This window comes from Tamandua tetradactyla, chromosome 1 (genome assembly GCF_023851605.1).
Source record: "Tamandua tetradactyla isolate mTamTet1 chromosome 1, mTamTet1.pri, whole genome shotgun sequence".
NCBI classification, from domain to species: Eukaryota; Metazoa; Chordata; class Mammalia; order Pilosa; family Myrmecophagidae; genus Tamandua; species Tamandua tetradactyla.
Window position 1 is genome coordinate 137,799,003 of NC_135327.1, and position 19,218 is coordinate 137,818,220.

The 19,218-nt window shown below is 34.6% G+C and overlaps 1 long non-coding RNA gene across 1 annotated transcript in view; it reads right to left on the bottom strand.

Moving 5' to 3' along the window:
• Nucleotides 1–9,878: 9,878 nt before the first annotated feature.
• The window catches only part of LOC143686598 (uncharacterized), a 72,594-nt gene continuing 63,254 nt past the window's right edge, over nt 9,879–19,218 (bottom strand). Inside the window, exon 3 of the long non-coding RNA XR_013177262.1 lies at nt 9,879–9,977. This is a non-coding gene — a long non-coding RNA (uncharacterized LOC143686598). The remainder of the gene's footprint in view (nt 9,978–19,218) is intronic.

Consider the following 19,218-nt stretch of genomic DNA (forward strand, 5'->3'; position numbering starts at 1 on the left):
CCAGGGGACGAATCCAGCAACTTCTCAACTCTGACGTGTGGGGCAGGTGCTGGCCACTGGGGGGGCGTCATCACTGCAGGTGATGCCAGGAGACAGCTTCTGTGGGCAGCCGTCTCTCAAAAACCCCTTGACTCTGCTGCTTTAAAAGCCTGTTCTCTTCAGGCACGTGGTTTTGATTAAAAAGAAAAAAGGAAACCAAGGCAGGATTTTGTTTTTGAAAAGGGATTTGATGGAGAAAATACTCCAGCTGGTCACTTTTCATCTTTTTCAGAAACTCCGCCATCAACAGCCTTTCTTCGGAAGGGCCCTGGCTTACAGATTTTAAAATGCTCATTCCCTGTATCCTCCTTCCCCACAGAGACCCTACAGGTGCATTTAGCAGTGGAGTTCTAGAAAGTTCTCCAAGAGCAAAGGCACAGGCATAGAATTACTGTGCATATATAATGCTTAGTTATTTACGTATTGTTTATATAGATATAAACACACAGATACGTAGGGGGTGTGTGTGTATATGTGTGTTTCAGTGGGTGAACCAGGGCGCTCTTGACAGACCAGGGAACTTTCTTGGATAATAATTTATAATTTAGAGAACAATATCAACAAAAATTTTTGATATATTTGAAATACAGTATCTGGACTGTAGAAAGGTATACAGGGAAAGGTTGAAGCCATCCTGTAGCCCTCTTCCCTTCTCGCTGGCTTTGAATCTTGACATGGAGAGACAGCTGGAGGGAAAGGAGTCTGTTCGCAGCTTTTGTGTTCTGTCATCAGCCCCTAAGACAGCGTGGCTGGGTGGAGCTGTCCCTTCCCCCGACCCGCCACTTTTTAATAGGATGAAAGTTTTTCTCCCATCTCATTTCTCAATTTTTCCATTTCCCTTTGATCACCATATGGTAGCCACCATTGTAAATAAGCAGCTAAAAGATCCTGTTTGGATGAGGCCAAATGGAATCAGGATGGTTCTTAATTCAGTATGACTGAAGCCCTTAAAAACAGAGAATATTTGGACCCAGTCAATCAGTAGAAATCCAAGGAGGAGATGTGTCAGGTGGAGATGGAGCTGCCTCCAGAATGCCACAGCCTTTAGAGAAACACAGGGCCTGTCGATACCTTGATGGAGGACTTCTAGCATTCAAAAGTTTGAGACAATAAATTCCTGTTGTAGAAGCCAACCCATTCTGCGGCAATTGTCATAGCAGCCCTGGCAAAGAAAGACGGTTCCTCAGAACAACTCCAGGACCTTCACACAAGTTCCTTCTGGGACCATTCTTTCTCATACAGCATTTCTCTTCAGCATCAGAATTAATATATCACCTCCTAAAAAGTCATTTCATCTCATCAGTCATACCCAAACTCAGTCTCAGTTTATTTTCTATCATAGAAAACTGTTTGTTTTCTTCATATCATCTCTAATGATTTATACTTATTTCTGTTCTGGGTTTCATTTGTTTGCTGTGTGTCCTTCTCAAAATACTGAATTGCTGTGATGCTCAGGACCACATCTGCCTTATTTAGCAATGTGTCCCCCACACCTAGAAACTACTAACATTTATTCACTGCATACGTGCTCCTGTAGAAATCCATTTCTAACTCTGTGGGTGCAGTTTGCATGGATGTGTGTAATTTAAACAAACTCACATTAAGGGGATACAAACATTGATTCAGAATATTCTTACTAGTTTCTTTGGTTGTTTTAACCAGAAATCAGTGTCACTGTAAGGCAAGAAATATCTTTTTTTAATTACCTTCTGCTTTTAGTACTCTTTAAAACTGTGCCTAAACCAAATGCTATTAAGAGTTTATTTTATAAAGCTACCCTGACTGCATGTGAGGGAGCAAGAAATGGGCTGAATCTGGCTGCTCTTCTACATTACCAAAATTTCATTATATATTTCACATCACTTGGGATGCACATTCACAGTTATAGTATTCAGTGCTCCACTGTGGCATTATTTGGGACTCCAAACAATAAGGAGAAGAAAATCATAGCCCACTCAGAAAGAAACCAGAAACTTCAAATGCACTCAGTCAGCAGAACTCTTGGAAGTTATTTCCCTGAGGACAGCAGATGCTCAGGAAACAAATTGGTTATCAGAACAGATTTATTGTAAAACACATGTGCAAATGTATTTACATACACTTAGTTATATGAACAAACATAGACCCATTAAATAGCTTTGTTATGCTGAGATATCAATTTAATTAAGTACTTAACATTTTCGTATGCTGTTCTTGGTTCCTTGCTTCATAAGAATTATAATTTTTCTTTGGATGAATCATTTTTTATCTTGTATGTGGCTGAAGTGCAGTGATTTTCTCTTAACTTACTTTGATTGCTCACAAAATGATTTTAAACAAAAATAAATAATTCTTAAGTAAAATAAAGCAAGTATAATGATCTTGATTTGAAATTTTATCCTTATTATTGATTGTGTAGCCTGAAGGACATATGTGAGTTGGAGGTAAGAAAAGTTATCTGTAGCTGTTTTTATGGTCCCTCCTCAAAATAAATGTTGCTCCCAATTTAGTTTTTCAACATTCAGATGGTTTTATCATACAAACTCAAAATATATGTCCTATTTTGTCAGAGTTATTTCTTTTATGACTTTTGACAATGTGGCAAGCACCACTCAATTGGGAAAGAATAGTCTCTTCAACAAATGGTGCTGGAAAAACTGAAACTCCATTTGCAAAAGAGAACAAGAGGACCCCTTTTTTTACACCATATAGAAAAATAAACTCAAAATATCTAAGATCTTAATATAAGATCCAGAACTATCAAACTCTTTGAAGAAAACTAGGGAAGCGTCTTCAAGACCCTGTGTTAGGCAATGGTTTCTTAGACTTTTCAACCAAAGAAAAAGCAGCAAAAGAAATATAGATACATTGGACCTCATCAAAATTAAAACCTTTGTTATTCAAAGGGCTTTATCATGGAAGTATAGAGGCAACCAACACAATGAGAGAAAGTATTTGGAAACCACATCCCCAGGTAAGGATTAATACCCAGAATATATAAAGAAATCCTTCACTTTAACACCAAAAGACAAACAACTCAATTGAAAAAGGGGAAAGAGTTGAACAGACATCTCTCCAAAGAAGATATATAAATGGCCAGAAGGCACACGTAAAGATGCTTATTAGCATATATCGTTAGCCATGAGGGAAATGAAAACCAAAACTATAATAAGAACGCCCATTAGAATGACTGCTATAAAAGAAATAGAAAATAAAAAATGTTGGAGAGGATGTGGGAAAATAGGAGTACTCATTTATTATTACTGGGAAGGTAAATGCAGCACTGTGGAAGACAGTTTCATGATTCCTAGGAAAGCTAACTATAGAGCTACAATATGACCTTGTTATCCTACTCCTGGGTACCCAAAAGAATTGAAAGCAGGGACTCAAACACATATTTTCTCACCAATGTTCACAGTGGCACTCAAAAGTGCCAAAAGATGGAAACAACCCATTTGTCTATCACCTGATGAGTGGATAAACAATATATAGTGCAAGTACATACAATGGGATATCATTTAGCCTTAGAAAGGAATGAAGTCTGATCCGTGGAACAACCTAATGATCCCTGAAGGCGTCATGTTGAGTAAAATAATCCAGACACAAAAGGACTAATATTGTATGATCTCACTGAATTGAAATGGTTAAAATAAGCAAACTCATAGAGTCAGAATCCATCATATTGTTGATCAGGGGGTGGGGCGGGGAACGGAAATGGAAAGTCAAGGTTTAAAATGTACAAGGCTCCTATTTAGAATCATAGAAATGTTTTGGTAATGCATGGTGGCGATGGTAGCACAGCATTGTGAATGCATTTAACAGCACCAAACTACATATGTCTGCACGTGAGTAGAAGGGGGAAATGTTAGATTGTACAGATGGCAACAGGCTAAAAATTTAAAAACCACTCCACGGAACAACACACAGTGACCCCTAAGTTAAATCACAGATTATAATCAATAATGCAATTATAAACATATGCTATCATCAATTGTACCTAATGTTCCACACGCATGCAAAGTGTTGGTGATTGGGTGATAAATGGGAATCTTGTATTTTGTGTATCATTGTTTTAACCCACAGCTTCTCTAATAATAAAAAAAAAGGACAAGTTTCTCTAATAAGAATTTTGGACTGTTATTATTATGTACTTTTCAAAATAATTTTAATAAAGGCAAATACTCATGAGTTAGAGTTTACATTAAAATCAAGTCTTATAAGAATGTAAAATTATTTTGTGTGTATGTATTGGTTCCAGATTCTTAAAAACATTTATATTAAGAAGACTTCTGATTTAAGATGAAAGAAGGATTTTATTCATTTGAATGATAAATGAATGTCCTCCCAAACTATTTTAAATAAAATTCCCAAAGACAAAGGAGATGAGAGGATGGATGACAATTGATGAAAGCTCTTCGACCACAGAGAATAGCTGGATGGAATTGAACTTCTGGCAATATGGCAGACAAATTGCTCAGAAGGAACCAACTGTAACAGAACAATTAAGTCCTGGGTTGTTTAATTTTTCCAATGAGAACCACCCTCTTCTCCTGGGGAAACAAATAAACAGAGTAAAAAAAAAATCAGTGACTGGTATTGAGGCTGGGAGCAACAAGAAAATTGGTAAAGCAAGGATTCATTGAGGTTGGAAGTTGGTAGCAGCAGCACTGAACTAGAGGCTGGGCCTCAGGCAATGAAGAAATGGTAAACTGAGGGCCACTTCACCCCTGACAGTGTCAAGAAACAGTTGTTGACCCTGTCCGCACCTACAGTATTAATACAAGTCTAACATGTTTTAGTTTTTTGGGGGGTTCTGGTGACATCATAATCTTCATTTACAAATTTTACGTTATTTCACTGATGCTGTTACTTGCAAACGGTCCCACCTTAATGAGGCCTCCCTCCATCAAAAGGCTCTAGGATCTATCCAAATTGAAATCAACACGTACTGCAGCTAGTAGGATCTTCAGATTCTCCATCACTGTAGAGGCCTTAGCAACCTCCTCTCATGCTCCCTGGGGTCTCTTGAACCACCCATGGTGGTCATACACTGCCCATTGGATTCTGATGCAGGAAATTGTCTTCTTTGGCCCTATTAGAGCACCAGTTGCTGGCCACCTTCTGGGTTCTCCTGGAAATAGTGGGTCTTACAGCCCTTGAGCCTGTGACTCTTCACAACCAGTTACCAGTTTTGCCTTAGGTCATGGAAGCAGCATCCTACAGCTTGGAATGGCTACTAAGTTCCTCTTGAAACAGAATGGAGCCAAATGGCACCTTTCACTTGCAAAAGGGGATGACTTTCCCTGTCCTCATCCCTTGACAGATGACATGGTGCTGGAAGAGGACATTCCTCTCCCAGGCCCCTTGGCTACCTGGGAAATTCCTTGGAATCAATTGAATGAATTGCTATGAGAGTTAAAAACTGAATGGATGGCATCACCACCTCATAAGTGATGGAGCTCAGTGCAGTGTTGCTGCTTTCCATCACAACCAGGATGTCCTTGGTGAAACTTCTGACAATTGTCTTAACCCTGGATGTCCTGGCCAGCAAATGGATCCGTCTGCACATTTTGCAATATCTTTGGCCATTAGCTAAGAGTTTCCCCTTTGGGTCAAAGAACTCTGGGAATCTCTTGCCTCACAGATATCCAAAATATAAATCAAGATAACAGATATCCCTACATATACTAAGACCATTATACAAAGCCTCATCAGGACACTCTTTATCCCCATCAGAGTTCTAGACTTGGCTGATAGTGACTAAGGTTCTTATTTCACTCATCAGAATACACAATGATGGGCTCTAGGAAAAGGCATTTGAGGGAACTTTCATTTCTCAGACAGGTCTCATGCAGCCAGTTTAATTGAGAGGCTTATTAGGCTCCTCAAAGAACTATTTATTACGAAGTAGCAAATAGCCTCCCTCCCCACTGGGTGTCACTATTGCCACAGGCATTGATTAGTACAAATTTACACTCCCAGGTGACATGTGCTCCCTACACCAATGCAGGACAGGTCCCTTCATTGCCTTAATGACAATAAAGGGGGGCACCTCTAGAGTTCATACTTTGATCACTGCTTTACAATTTGGCTTTCTCTCTCCTCCTTAAGTTCCTATTTCATTTCTTAGGGAGATACTTCTACACCCTGATTATCACTAAATTAGATGTTTGATGTGAAGGCATCAAGGAGTCAATTGTATTGTAAGACCTGAAAATAAGATGCAATATTAAAGTGTACCTACGACATCTTTGAGTCTCACAGAGCCCCCAAAACCTAACAGTGAGTGCCCATGCACGTGCAAGATGTGCCCCATACCCAGCAGGAAAGACTCTCCATCCATCCATTCTAGTTAGACTGGCTATATGCCACCTGTTAGTCCTCAACCTAACAGATTTTAGTTCTCTGAAAAAATTATTCAAATCAGCCAACCATATTCTCCCATGGGAACGAAGGGGCACCTCACCCTTCTGTCAGTACAAAGCCTCCTTCCACACCTCCAGAACTCAACCCTTCACGCGATTCTGCATGGACTATTTTGCAAAGTGACTATATCAATTTGCACTCCCACCAGCAGTGCATGAAGCCTCCTGCTGACTCAGACTCTTTGACATTTAATTTTACCAGATTCCTTAAATTATGCCAATCTGGTAAGAATTGTATTTAATTGGGGTCTTGATTTGCATTTCCCTGATTACTGAGTCTGCATACCTCACATTTTTTATAAACATGTATATTAATATATATCGATGTACATACGTATTTATATACACAATTTACATATAGTATCTTTTCCTATGTTTATAATTCAAAGGATTTGTGATTCTTCTTCAAATAACTTGTCTTTTGCCTATTGAAAAAATCATCTTTTTAATTGAATTTTAGAAAGTATTTTAAAAATTATATTTTGGATACTAATCTTTTGTTGATTTTATGCATTGCAAATTTATTTTCCTTTTTGAAGCTTATCTTTGAACTTTACCGTTTTTTTGTGTAAATAGGTGTGTTTAATTTAATGTAATCAAATTCACCAATCTTACCTACATAGCTAATGATTTGTCTATTTTAAGACATTTTTCTCCATCCCATGATAATAGAGATATTCTCTATTTTCTTTGAAAAGTTTTAAAACTTTGCAATACACACTTTAAGTCCATAATTAATTTGGAATTGATTTCTCTATAGAATATGAGGAAGGGACCCAATTTAATTTCTTAAATAACTATCTTTTCAAGCACGATTTATCGAAAAATGCATTTCTTTCTTACTTGTGCACATAGCCGCATCTCTTATATAATTGTGATCCATATTAGGACACTCTGCAACCAGGCACTTTTTTGTATATCATTAGTCTATTTGTTTAGTTTCTGTGGCAATACCACACTATCTTAAGTACTATGGCTGTAAAATAAATCTTGATATTTGGCAGGGCACATTAACCTATTTTTTACTTGTTCTATAATACGGTCCACGTAAATTTTAGAATCAACCTATCAACTTCCATGAATTCCCCTGTTGTTATCTTAATTTGCATAGAATAAAATCTATAAATAGATTTTGGAAAAATTACCATCATTATTATATTGAGTCTTCCTTTTCATGGATATGGTATTACTCTATATATATTTTCTTTAATAACTTTTCAATAAAGTTCTATAATTTTTCATATGAAAGGTTTTGTTTATGTATAATTTTGGTACTTTTGTTGTTATTGTAAAAGTTATCTTTGCAAAAAACATTTTTTTTAAGTTGTTTATGACTGGTATATAAAATGTATCAGCCTAAATAAACTCCTATTCATTATAAGAATATGTCAATAGACCTTTTGGGTTATCTATTTAGAAAATCATATTAGTGAATAATAAGAATTGTCCTTTCCTACTTTCATAATTTTATTTTCTTTGTCTGCTTAGGATCTCACTGTGCTATAAAATCAAAACACCAGCAGCCAGGACTCTGACCTGAGGCTCTGGGTGGAATCCATTCCCAGGGTAATCGAGGTGGTTAAGAATTCAGTTCCTCTTCACACATGTTTGTAGATCTAAATCTGTTTCCTTGCTAGCTTTCTACCAAAGCTCTTTCTCTGCTTCTAAACCTGCTTGCTTGGCCCGTGATCTTCAATGCCGGTAACAGGTCACTAAATCCATCTAGTGCTTCAAACTATTGACTTCCTCTTCTTATTCATCTTGCTGACTTACTCTTTTTTGTTTGTTGGTTTGTGTTTTCTGTTTTGACATGAGCACGCTCGGAGAATCGAACCCAGGTCTCCGGCATGGCAGGCAAGAGTTCAGCCACTAAGCCCCCAGTGCACCGTGTGCTCTTCTGCTTTTAAGAGCTCATGTGATTACATGGGTCCATCAAAATAATTCAGGCAAATGTCTACATTTTAATGTCAGTTAATTAGTAACCTCACTCACATCTTCAAAGTTCCTTTTTAATGTAATGTAACATACTCACAGGCTTGGGGCATTTGAGTGTGGAATCTTTGGAAGACCACTTAGAATTCAGCCTACCACACTTTACCAGACAGTAAAAGATGATGCTTCTCTTCACTGAACGCATTGGTGTGTATGGTAATTGTTTCTTAAATATTTTATATAGTTCTTTATAATACATTTCTGGACTGATTTTTTTTTTGTAAGAAGGTTTTAAACTATTAATTAAATTTGTCTAAGGTTAATAGGACTATTCAGAGCTCCTGATTCTTTCTGAATAATCTTGGGATTTTATGCTTTACTGGAAATTTTGCATTTCTTCTAACTTTGCTAATTATTTGACATAAATATTTTATTATATTATTGAATTATCTTTCAACTTCTGCAGCATCTTTATTGATTAATAATGCTTTATCATTTCATATATTTCTCTTTCCTTAATTCATTTTGTAGGTATTTATCAAAGTTATTGATCATTTCAAAACTTTACCTATTATCTTTTCACTTATTTTATTTTAATTTTAGAATTAATTATTATTTTTATCTTTCTTAGTTCCTTCTACTTCCTTGGGTTTATTCTGCTTTTCTTCTTCTAACTTCACAAGTTGGATATTAGTGTGTTTTAAAAGATTTTCTTGATGTATATTTTCCAGTTTTTGGGTATCATGATTGATTTATAGCCATTATATAAAATTTGTTAGCTGTGTTGTTTATATATTATTTTATCCTTGCTTATATTGGTGAAAACAGATTTAGCCATTTGTTTCTTAGATGTTTATTAAAATCTTCTGCTATTATTATGGATTTCTCAATTTTTACTTGTAACACAACTTTTAGTTAGGTATTTTGAAATTATTTTATCAGTTATAGAAAAACTCACATTTTCCTGCTTTATTGAACATTTAAAAAATATGTAGTTACCTTTTGATCTCTTATAATGATCTTAATCATAATAATTGCTTCATCTGATGACACTGGAGCCTAAAATTCATCATTTTGCTTTCAACATTTGTACTTTTTTGTTTTTTAATTATGCCTCTTCTAAATATCTTATGGTTTCTTTTCCTTAAAATCCTGTGTACATTGTTTTGGTTAGTAACTGAAGAATTTAGTTCATTTAGGCTGATTATGAATTCTTGAATAATTAGATTAATATCTACAAGGATAGTTTGAACTTTTATTTTTCCCTGTTTTTTCTAGTTTTTCTCTTTTCCTATTACTAGCTTTTGGATTGATCAAATGTCTTCCTTATTATTATTTTTATACTACTCTGGGAGCTATATAATGTATTTCTCTTCTTCTAGTAGTTGCCCTAGAAATTTTAGCATGAATATTTAACTTAGCAAAGACTAACTATAGTCAATAGCTCTACTCCTGTGGATTTGCACTTTCTTCTTTCATCACCAGCCCAAACATCCTTTACAAGGGATTGTTTATAATTTATTTAACATTTTTAGGAAATTTTTACTGGTTGAGATTTTCACAGCATACTGGAAACAAGAGATCCCAAAGGTAGTGTTTTTCCTGTAAAAGAAAGCGTTAATTAAAATTTATCATACAGTTTGTTGACACAGACATTTAAAATAGAGTAAAGGAATATTATGAACCAAAATAATACATACTGAATGAGGTGGAAAAATGCTACAAAATGTAAATGTTAAAAGTCTCTCAAAGAGAAGTAGAAAATTTGATTAGGTTAATAAAATGTAAGAAATTGGTGTGAAAACCATAGCCCCAGGCTCAAAATTCTTTACAGATAAATCCTACCAATTCCAAAGGAGTAATAAATTCCTTTGCTGTATAGATTATTTCAGAAAAAAAAATACCATTAAATATTCTTGGGCAGTCTCTTTTCCTACTTTATTCACTTTCTTTTAGGTAGCAACATGATATTTGGAGATTTTTAGAAAACCAACTTGAAAAACTGTCTTTTATGAGAGTAGAAAATAATTTAGTAATTAAAATATTTTATGGTCCTACTTTTCAACTTCAGAAAAAATTATTAGAAAATATTCAAGTACATTTGAACTACATATCCACTCCCCTGCCCCACAACAGTTTTAGCAGAAACATATATATTCTCTACTCTGTATTTTATAAATGATATCAGAAAAAATAGCTCATGTTCAGGAAATCTAGAGCTGAAATAATAATCTTAGCACCTATTTTTAGAAATGTATCAGACTTGTATGCAACTGCTCTCTGGCTACTAGTTATGGTTAACATTATAATTAATTTATTATCTTAAGTTCACAAATACCACCTGAGCTAGCTATTTAGTTATACCACTACTGAATTTTTCTATGACTTTGGTGGACATTGGTAATCCCACTTCAGAATTTTTCTGAACTGAAATAAGAGATGGGTATGGATGCTGAACTTTTTGATACTGATGGGTTGAATATGTTGAGCCTGACTCAACTGTTTTTTGAGGGTAATTTTGATCTTTCTCCCTGTAACTTTCCTCCGTTCCTATATGTTGCTAGTATACATGCAATTAATTCTGCTTTCATTTTCCTGGTTTTCCAAAAGAAATAGCAATTTACATTTCTCATGGTTGTACTATTTTTAATTTCTACTTTAATGTATTCAAAGGGTAGAAATTTCAAAAATATAAACAGATGCTCGGTAAAAAAAGACATACCTTGGAACCTAAATTCACATGTTCCTCTCCACCAAAGAACATTCTGTGTATATTTTTATGAATATAAGTATATTTCTATGACTCTTTTGTCCATCATTCTCTCTCCATATTTTTTTCTCCATGTCTTTTCTGTTTTCTCTTTCACTGTCTTTTTGACCTCTGTTTCTTTCTGTTTGTCTATCTCTACCTTAACTAATATTTTATGCAAATGAGGGTGAACTATACATACTACTTGAGACTTGCTTAAATTCCACTTAGTACCATTTTGCCTCAGTCTTTTTCATGGATGCATAGTATTCCTTTTCTGTTTATGGCACCATATTTTATGCTTTTCCACTCGATGAGCATTTAAATTTTCCTCTTAGGTTTTTCTGTTAGAGAACAGTACTGCTCTGTATACGTCATCTGCAGCTTTGCTAATAGGAATAATGTGTCACATAAACCTCTATAAGTGCAATATATGTGTCTTCAGTTGCCAAATGATACAGAGGATTTACCAGCAATGGTATATGAATTTACCCATTCTTCAGCCACAATTAACAACTTGTCATTGCCAAAATTTTCTTCCTTTTTTTCTTTTATTATTTGCAATTGTAGAACATAGCCTAAACAGAAAAGTGCATAAGATATGAATGTGCAGTTTAACAAGTAATTTTAAGGTGGACAACCATGTTACACTTAGTATGAACATATGTCATACAATTTTCAGTATTTCTCTTTCCTTAAAATAATTCCCTCCTTTGGAAAGAGTAATCAAATTACACGTGTACATGCCATAAAAAGGCTTCCCTAGCCACAAATAATTGGTAAAGCAGGGGCAGGGGTGGGGAGGGATGGAGGGAGCTGGGGTGTGGGATTGGGGGGCAGGGAAGGACCAGATAGCCCTTATGTGCATTTTTGTACTTTTCCTCTGACTTTGCATATTATTTTTATTTTTTGATTTTTAACATTTTTATTGTATAGTATAACATCTACACAAAGCAAAGAAATAAAAAAGCAATATTTTCAAAGCACTCTTCAACAAATAGTTACAAGACCGATTCCAGAGCTTGTCATGGGCTACCGTATGATCCTCTCATATTTTTCCTTCTAGCTGCTCCAGAATATAGGAGGCTAGAAGGCTTAAATAATTTTTTATCATCACAATCGACTTTTTTTCTTTCTTTTTTTGTGAACAATAACGTACATGCAAAAAAAGCACTAAATTTCAAAGCACAGCACCACAATTAGTTGTAGAAGATATTTCAGAGTTTGACATGAGTAGCAGTTCCACAATTTTAGGTTTTTACTTCTAGCTGCTCTAAGATACTGGAGACTAAAAGAGATATCAATTTAATGATTCAGCATTCATTGTCATTTGTTAAATCCTATCTTCTCTGTATAATTCCACCATCACGTTTGGTCTTTCTATCCTCTCTTTAGGGGTGTTCGGGCTATGGCCATTCTAAATTTTTCATATTGTAAGGGTCTGTCACTAATATAGGGTAGGGAGATGGAGCTATCTGATGTTCTGGAGAGGCTGGGCTAGGTTTCATGATTTATCTGGACCAGGGACCCATCCCGAGATTGTAGGTTTCTGAAAAGTTACTCTTGTTCATGGAAGCCTTGTGGAGTCTCACGTATTGCCCTAGGTGTTCTTTAGGATTCATTGCCAAAATTTTTATCTTTGCCAAACTGTTAGGAAAAAATAATGGGACTGATATTAATTTGTCATTTCTAAGTATCTTTTCATATGTTTGTAAGCCATTTTTAACTGTGACATTCTTTGTTGAGTTGTCTATTGCGTTGTTTATTTCTAAATGACTGCTTAGATTCTGTATTTGAAGGGCATCAGATGAATAATAATATTTTTCCATTTTGTAATTTGTCTTTGACTGTGCTTATGATAAATTTCGCCTTTCAGTTTTTTCTTAATTTTTAAAAATATAACTTATTTTTTACAAGTTATATATAAAACTTTTTATAAGCTTTAGATTTACAGGAAAATTGAGAAGATAGTGCAGAGTTCCCATATATACTAAACATACTTTCCTCTATTATTAAAATCTAACATTTACCACAATTAACGAACCAGCATCAATACATTATTATGAACACCCATATTTTTAGATTTCCTTAGTTTTTACCTAATCTTTTGCTATTCCAGGACCTCAACTTGACACTACATTACATGTGTTTGTCATGCCTCCTTAGGTTTTTCTTAACCGTGACAGTTTCTTAGACTTTCCTTGTTTTAGATGACTTTGAGTTATAAGGAATGTTGTAGGATGTCCCCCTATTGGAATTTGTCTGATGTTTTTCTGATGTGATTGGAATGGACTTAGGACTTGAGGGAGGAAAAATCACAGAGGTAAAGTGCCATTTTCATTATATGTATATCTATCTATTTCTCAAGTCTATTATGATTCATTGATCTATCCGTGTATTCATGTAGGAGAAGCAGCCTAACTCTTTGATCCTAATCAATTATTATACTCTACTGCCTCTGTGAGCTAATGCTGCCTTTTCTACATTTTACTCCTTTTTATAGATTAAGCTCTTATATTCTACTTTCTATTATTCCTTTTTTTTCTTCATAGCATTTTAATTCTTCTATGTTGTTTTAATTTGCTAATGCTGCTGGAATATAGTATACCAGACATGGAATGGCTTTTTTTATGTATGCTGTATGGCAGGGTCACATTTCATTCTTTTTCCATGTGAGTTTCCCATTATTGCAGCACCATTTGTTGAATTTTGTTTGTTTTGCTTGTTTGTTTTTTGGGAAGTGCCTGGGCCAGGAATTGAACCCAGGTCTCCTACATGGCAGATGAGAATTCTACCACTGAACTACCCTTGCACCCCCATAATTATCTATTTCTTGAAATGTCAATATAATTTACCTGGACTTCCCATTTTCTGGGAGTTCACATTGAAACACTTGTGATTGATTTAATGGTACTTGGTCTATTTAAGGTTACTAAATCCTTGTGATGAATTCAATCATTTATATTTCCTGGGAAATCATCCGTTTTACCCAGGTTTTTATTGGCTTGTATAGCTTTGTAGAATTGTGAAATAATTGTCTTATTACTTATAAAATGTCCTTATATTTATGGCTATTTACTTTTATTATTTATACTTTCCTCTATATGTGATTTATTTTGTTTTTTTCCCCAACATTACTTATTAGTTAGTTTATTTCCTTTTTATTTTATTTATCAGTTGTAAGACTTTTCTGGTGTTTTTTTGTCTTTTGCATGGGCAGGCACCGGGAATTGAACCCAGGTCTTTGGCATGGCAGGCGAGAACTCTACCACTGAGCCATGGTGGTTCTGTTTTCTAATACATTAATTTCTGTGCTTGTCACTATTAATTTCTACCTGTACCTTTCCTTGTGGGAATGTCTAATTACTACAATTAAATATTCAAAGCAATTATTTTCACACTTTTTTGTTAATAATGTAAGCCATTAAATCCATGTATATTCTGTTAAGCAATGTTTTAATCATATACCACACTTTCTGATATGCAATGAATCCCTTGTTATTAAATTTTATTTATTATACCATTTTTCTACTTTTTTCTAATTCCTATTTTAATTCATTGTAATCACAAATGTGATACACTCTTTCAACTTCTTAAAATTATTTGAGCTTGCCCTTGGGAATTAATATGTGGTGAATTTTTGTTAATATGCTTACACTATTGGAAAGGAGATAAAATCTCCATTTTTAAAAGTATGAAATTTGGTTTTATACTTTGATGCAATCTGAAAATCCTTTTCATTATTTAATTACTCATTTATTGTCGTAGCAGTCATACTCAATCTTTGTTCTGTTGCCATAATTTTGTTATACTTTTTATTTTGAATGTTTATTTTGTCTTTCTTTTACATTTTTATTCCTAGAATTTGTCTTTCTATTTTTTTCCCTCTAGATCCTATATTTAAATAATCTAAATCCTCATTCAATCCTTACAACACTTCCATTTAACATGGCTTCTTTCTCTCACTTTTTCTTTCTTTTCAGGTTGACTGAAATTCATTATCTATTATTATTGTCAAGAAATTTATTTTTTGTGCACTTGAAATTGAAGACATAAGTGGAAGGGTAGATGTAGATAGTCTTGAAAACTGGTTTAATCACAGTTTCTCCATTCACTGCCTTTACCTTTGAGCCTGGAGGTGGCTACAAGTGTTTCAGGTATCTAATCTCTATACAATTATAATGTGCAGAGGAAAAGAGATAGCTCTTTACACATCTAGTAGCATTTCTTATAGAAGGAAAAGAACTTTTTTCCTGGAGTATCCCTATGAAACTTTTATTTACATATAATTGATTCAAATTGTGTCATAAACCCACTGCTGAATCAATCAGTGTTGCTAGGAGACCTTGTGCGAATTGCCTAGGCCAGATTTACTGACCCAATCACTGAAAAGATAATAATACTGTCTTCCTCTGATTCATGAGTTGCATAGGGAAATGCATGGTAGGTACTGTTTGGAAATGGGAAAATGGATGCTGGCTAAGGTATCAACAATAGTCCTCATGTGAGTTTCTTTTTAATTATTACTCTACTTCAAAAAGTTGTACCAGCTATTAATCAAAACACAGTATTACCACGCCAGAGGAAGAGGCAGAGTCCAAACAACTTGGATTTAGATAGAACATTCTGGTCACTTTCTTACTACCTCTGTTTCATACTCTGCCCTTGGGACAATATCTCTTCTTTTTTTCCTGAAGTTTTATCTTAGCTTCCTTGAGAGTAAACAGGTACTCTGTAGCCTTGTATGAGATGGATATGTATAAGTGAATTTTGTTTTAGAATTTAGTTCTGTTATTCATACATATCTGGAGAGGTGGTTTTCACTCAAGAGTTGCCCCTCTCCTCTGCCACAGTGACATTCTGATCCTTGAAAATATATTCCTGTTTAGGCTCGGATTGTGTTTCTAACTAACCCAGAGAGTTTTTTTCTTCCAATACAATACATTTCTAGGCTAATAATAACCAACATGAACTAACCCGCACCCCACCCATTTCTCCTTTATGCTCAGTAAACTCTAATCATTCTGTAAGGTCCAGTTCAAATAATACCTGCTGCAATTAGCACCTAAAAATATTAACTATTTTTCCTTATCTCCAAAGCATTTATTCATTATTCTTATCACTTTTATTAATATTAAAATTTATGGAGATTTTTCACATTTCAATTTTATTCATTTTAGTTACAAAAAGTATACGGCTTACTTTCAAAAAAAGTTTGAGAATGCAACAAAAAATCAGTTTATATCAGAGGTAATATCAGTTACCTCCTTTCTGATTCTCTGTTTTATTAGTGAAAGTCCAATTATAGTGCTTTTATTGGGGTGCTTAAAGCATTTTAATCAATGTATTGTGATATAAGGATATAAACTAATATTGTCCTGTATTCATAATCTGGCTCAGCTGTTGGGAAATGGACACAAGCTTAACTTTATTAAGTCTCTTTTTTCATCTGTAAAACAAGGATAATGATGTTTTCTTAACTTGTTTGTTATGGAATTAAGTAATGTAGTAAATGCTTAATATCTACGTCTAAGAAATGGGTAGTTTATTGTTGCTCATTAATTTTAAACATCTTTCTCAAATAATAGTTTTGTTTTTTTCAGTTATAATAAAATTAATTATTTAGATAGTGGCATTCTGCATTATAACCTTAAACAATAATAAGGCATGTTTTCTAGCAAATTGAAGATACTTTTAACACCTGGAGGTAAATAATCATTCAATGACCTCGAGTCTTTAGAAAAAATATGTTTGGTTTTATAAACAGTATTTCAGTAGTCTGTATTTGGGCATTGTTTTAAGACCCATGATCACTGACAGACTGTGAATAACCATTTATCTGCAGCAAGAAATAAACAGAATAAAAACAAGCTCTGTAGGAAATTTGTTTTATCATTTTTAAAGCTGCCAAGAAGAAGGCAAAGTGACTTGTCTCCTCTAAACAGTTCCAGTTATTGCTTTGCAAACAGAAATGGCAAAATGCTCAGGAAACAACTGAGGCTAGATTAATCACTGGGCAATTGCTATCACTGCTTTATAATCTTTATTCTTTCAGCTATTGTCGCTGAATGCTTACTCCTCAAATAGTTTTTGGTCATCCATCCCTGTGAAAATGCAGTAAATTACTGAGTTTCAAAGCTTTCATTTCTACAAATTTGCTAGGAGTTAGTCTTGCATGAAGTTTCACAGAATTCTTTGGAATATTGTCACAAGAAGACTCACTAAAGTTGATGAGATAATTAATAAATATCAGACTGCCGTGAATTTATTTGTACCAGCAGTGGAATGTGTTGAGATCATGATGTACGAGATCTGAACTAACATGTTGTTTTAGACTACTGAAAAATGTCAGTTCTAAACCAGCATCGATTTCTCTTCCCAAATTGTACTCTTCACTCCTCCATGCAGCTCTTGTCCATCAGAACTGTCCCCAGTACTCTTAGAGTGGGTTCTACTAATAAACACTTACCATGTTCAGCGACTGGTTAAGGAAACCAGGTTTAATGAATCACGACATGGCATTCTCCAGTGGACCCAATTTGGTCAAGGAGATTTAAGAAGACAATTGAGAGGGACTTTTGAGAAAAAAAAAATTCTTTCTCTTAAGAGAATTGCAAAAAAGACAGTAACATCCCTTCTTCCTGTGCACATAATGTACAAACTTGAGACCTAAACACAGAAACATGAGGATGTGGCTGGTAGACACAGAAGCTGTGATCCAGTCATTTCTCAGTGGAAAGAAGGACTGTTCTTTCAAACCCCTACTTTTTGTTCTTGTTGGCTGTGCTATGTCTATACAAGTCTGAGAACAGGTCTCTGTTGTCCCTCCTCAGGGAAGGGTCTTCTTTTTCTAGAAGTTAACCCTTGAGGCTGATTCCTGGATTTCATCATTGCTCCCCAATACCCACACTTCTATGCACTTCCCTCCAGATACTTCACACAAGGGTGGGCTCTGCTACCGACTGTCTGTTAGTTGCTTATTTCCCCTTTTACTTGTAAATTGAAATTTATAATAGCCTGCTCCTTGGTCATGCTGTAAGTGAAGTTTTAAGTGTTTGAATTTGACTTAATCTTCATGGTATTTTCGAAAAGGTATAGAGAGATTGGAACCTTTAGAAACTCCGGTTTTCCAAGGTAATGTTGAAACATCTGCCATGGCTTTTTTTTTTTTTAATTTTAACAAATTCTTATATTTAACATGGTTAATATTTTTTTCTAAAATTACATAGATATATTTAATATACATCAAAAGAAGTTAAAAGAGTTAAAAGTTATGATGTTTTAACATCTTCCTTTCCTTCAGACATCCAACTTTTTAAAAAATAGAAACAACTTTTTGAAAAACATGATTTAAAAATTATACAAAATGAGATGCATATGTAAGATTGACATATAGTAATCTAAATGGTATTGGCTTTAGCTGTTTCTACATTTACATAAGGTGATGGGAGTAATCTCTAATATGTCAATCAAAAATATATATGCAACTGCCAGCTAGCCTTAGAGATATTACATATGCACCAAGAAATTAAATATGGGGAGCCAAGTAAAATTTTACAAATCTGGATATTTTAAACATTTCTAAAAAAGCCCAACATGAGGGATAGTGCCATGATCTTAATGAAAAGGAACTATTAAAATAACACAATATTAAGGAATAGTGAAATTGAGTTGTTAAAACCAAAAGCATTGAAGTTTCTCTTGGTGTCCTCAGATTCAGTTTTAACTAAGACCCAATCAGTTTACCACTACCAGCTAAACTTAACCCAGGAATTGACTTTTAAGCACAAATAATGTCAAACTTCTTAAAAGTACTAATTCACAATTTACTTATTTCTTTGTAAGTATTTATACTAAATAACATTACTGAAAAAAATTGTGGTGGAGGAATCTAGAAGACTCTGACTTGGGGATTACAATTGAAAAAGAGAGAAATGCACTGTTTTGGGTAAAAAAAAAAATCTGAAGGATTTCAGTCTTGCTGAGAACTGAAGAATCTAAAATGCGATATAAAATCAAAGGTAGGATGGGCCATGGTGGCTCAGCAGGCAGAGTTCTCGCCTGGCATGCTGGAGACACGGGTATGGTTCCCAG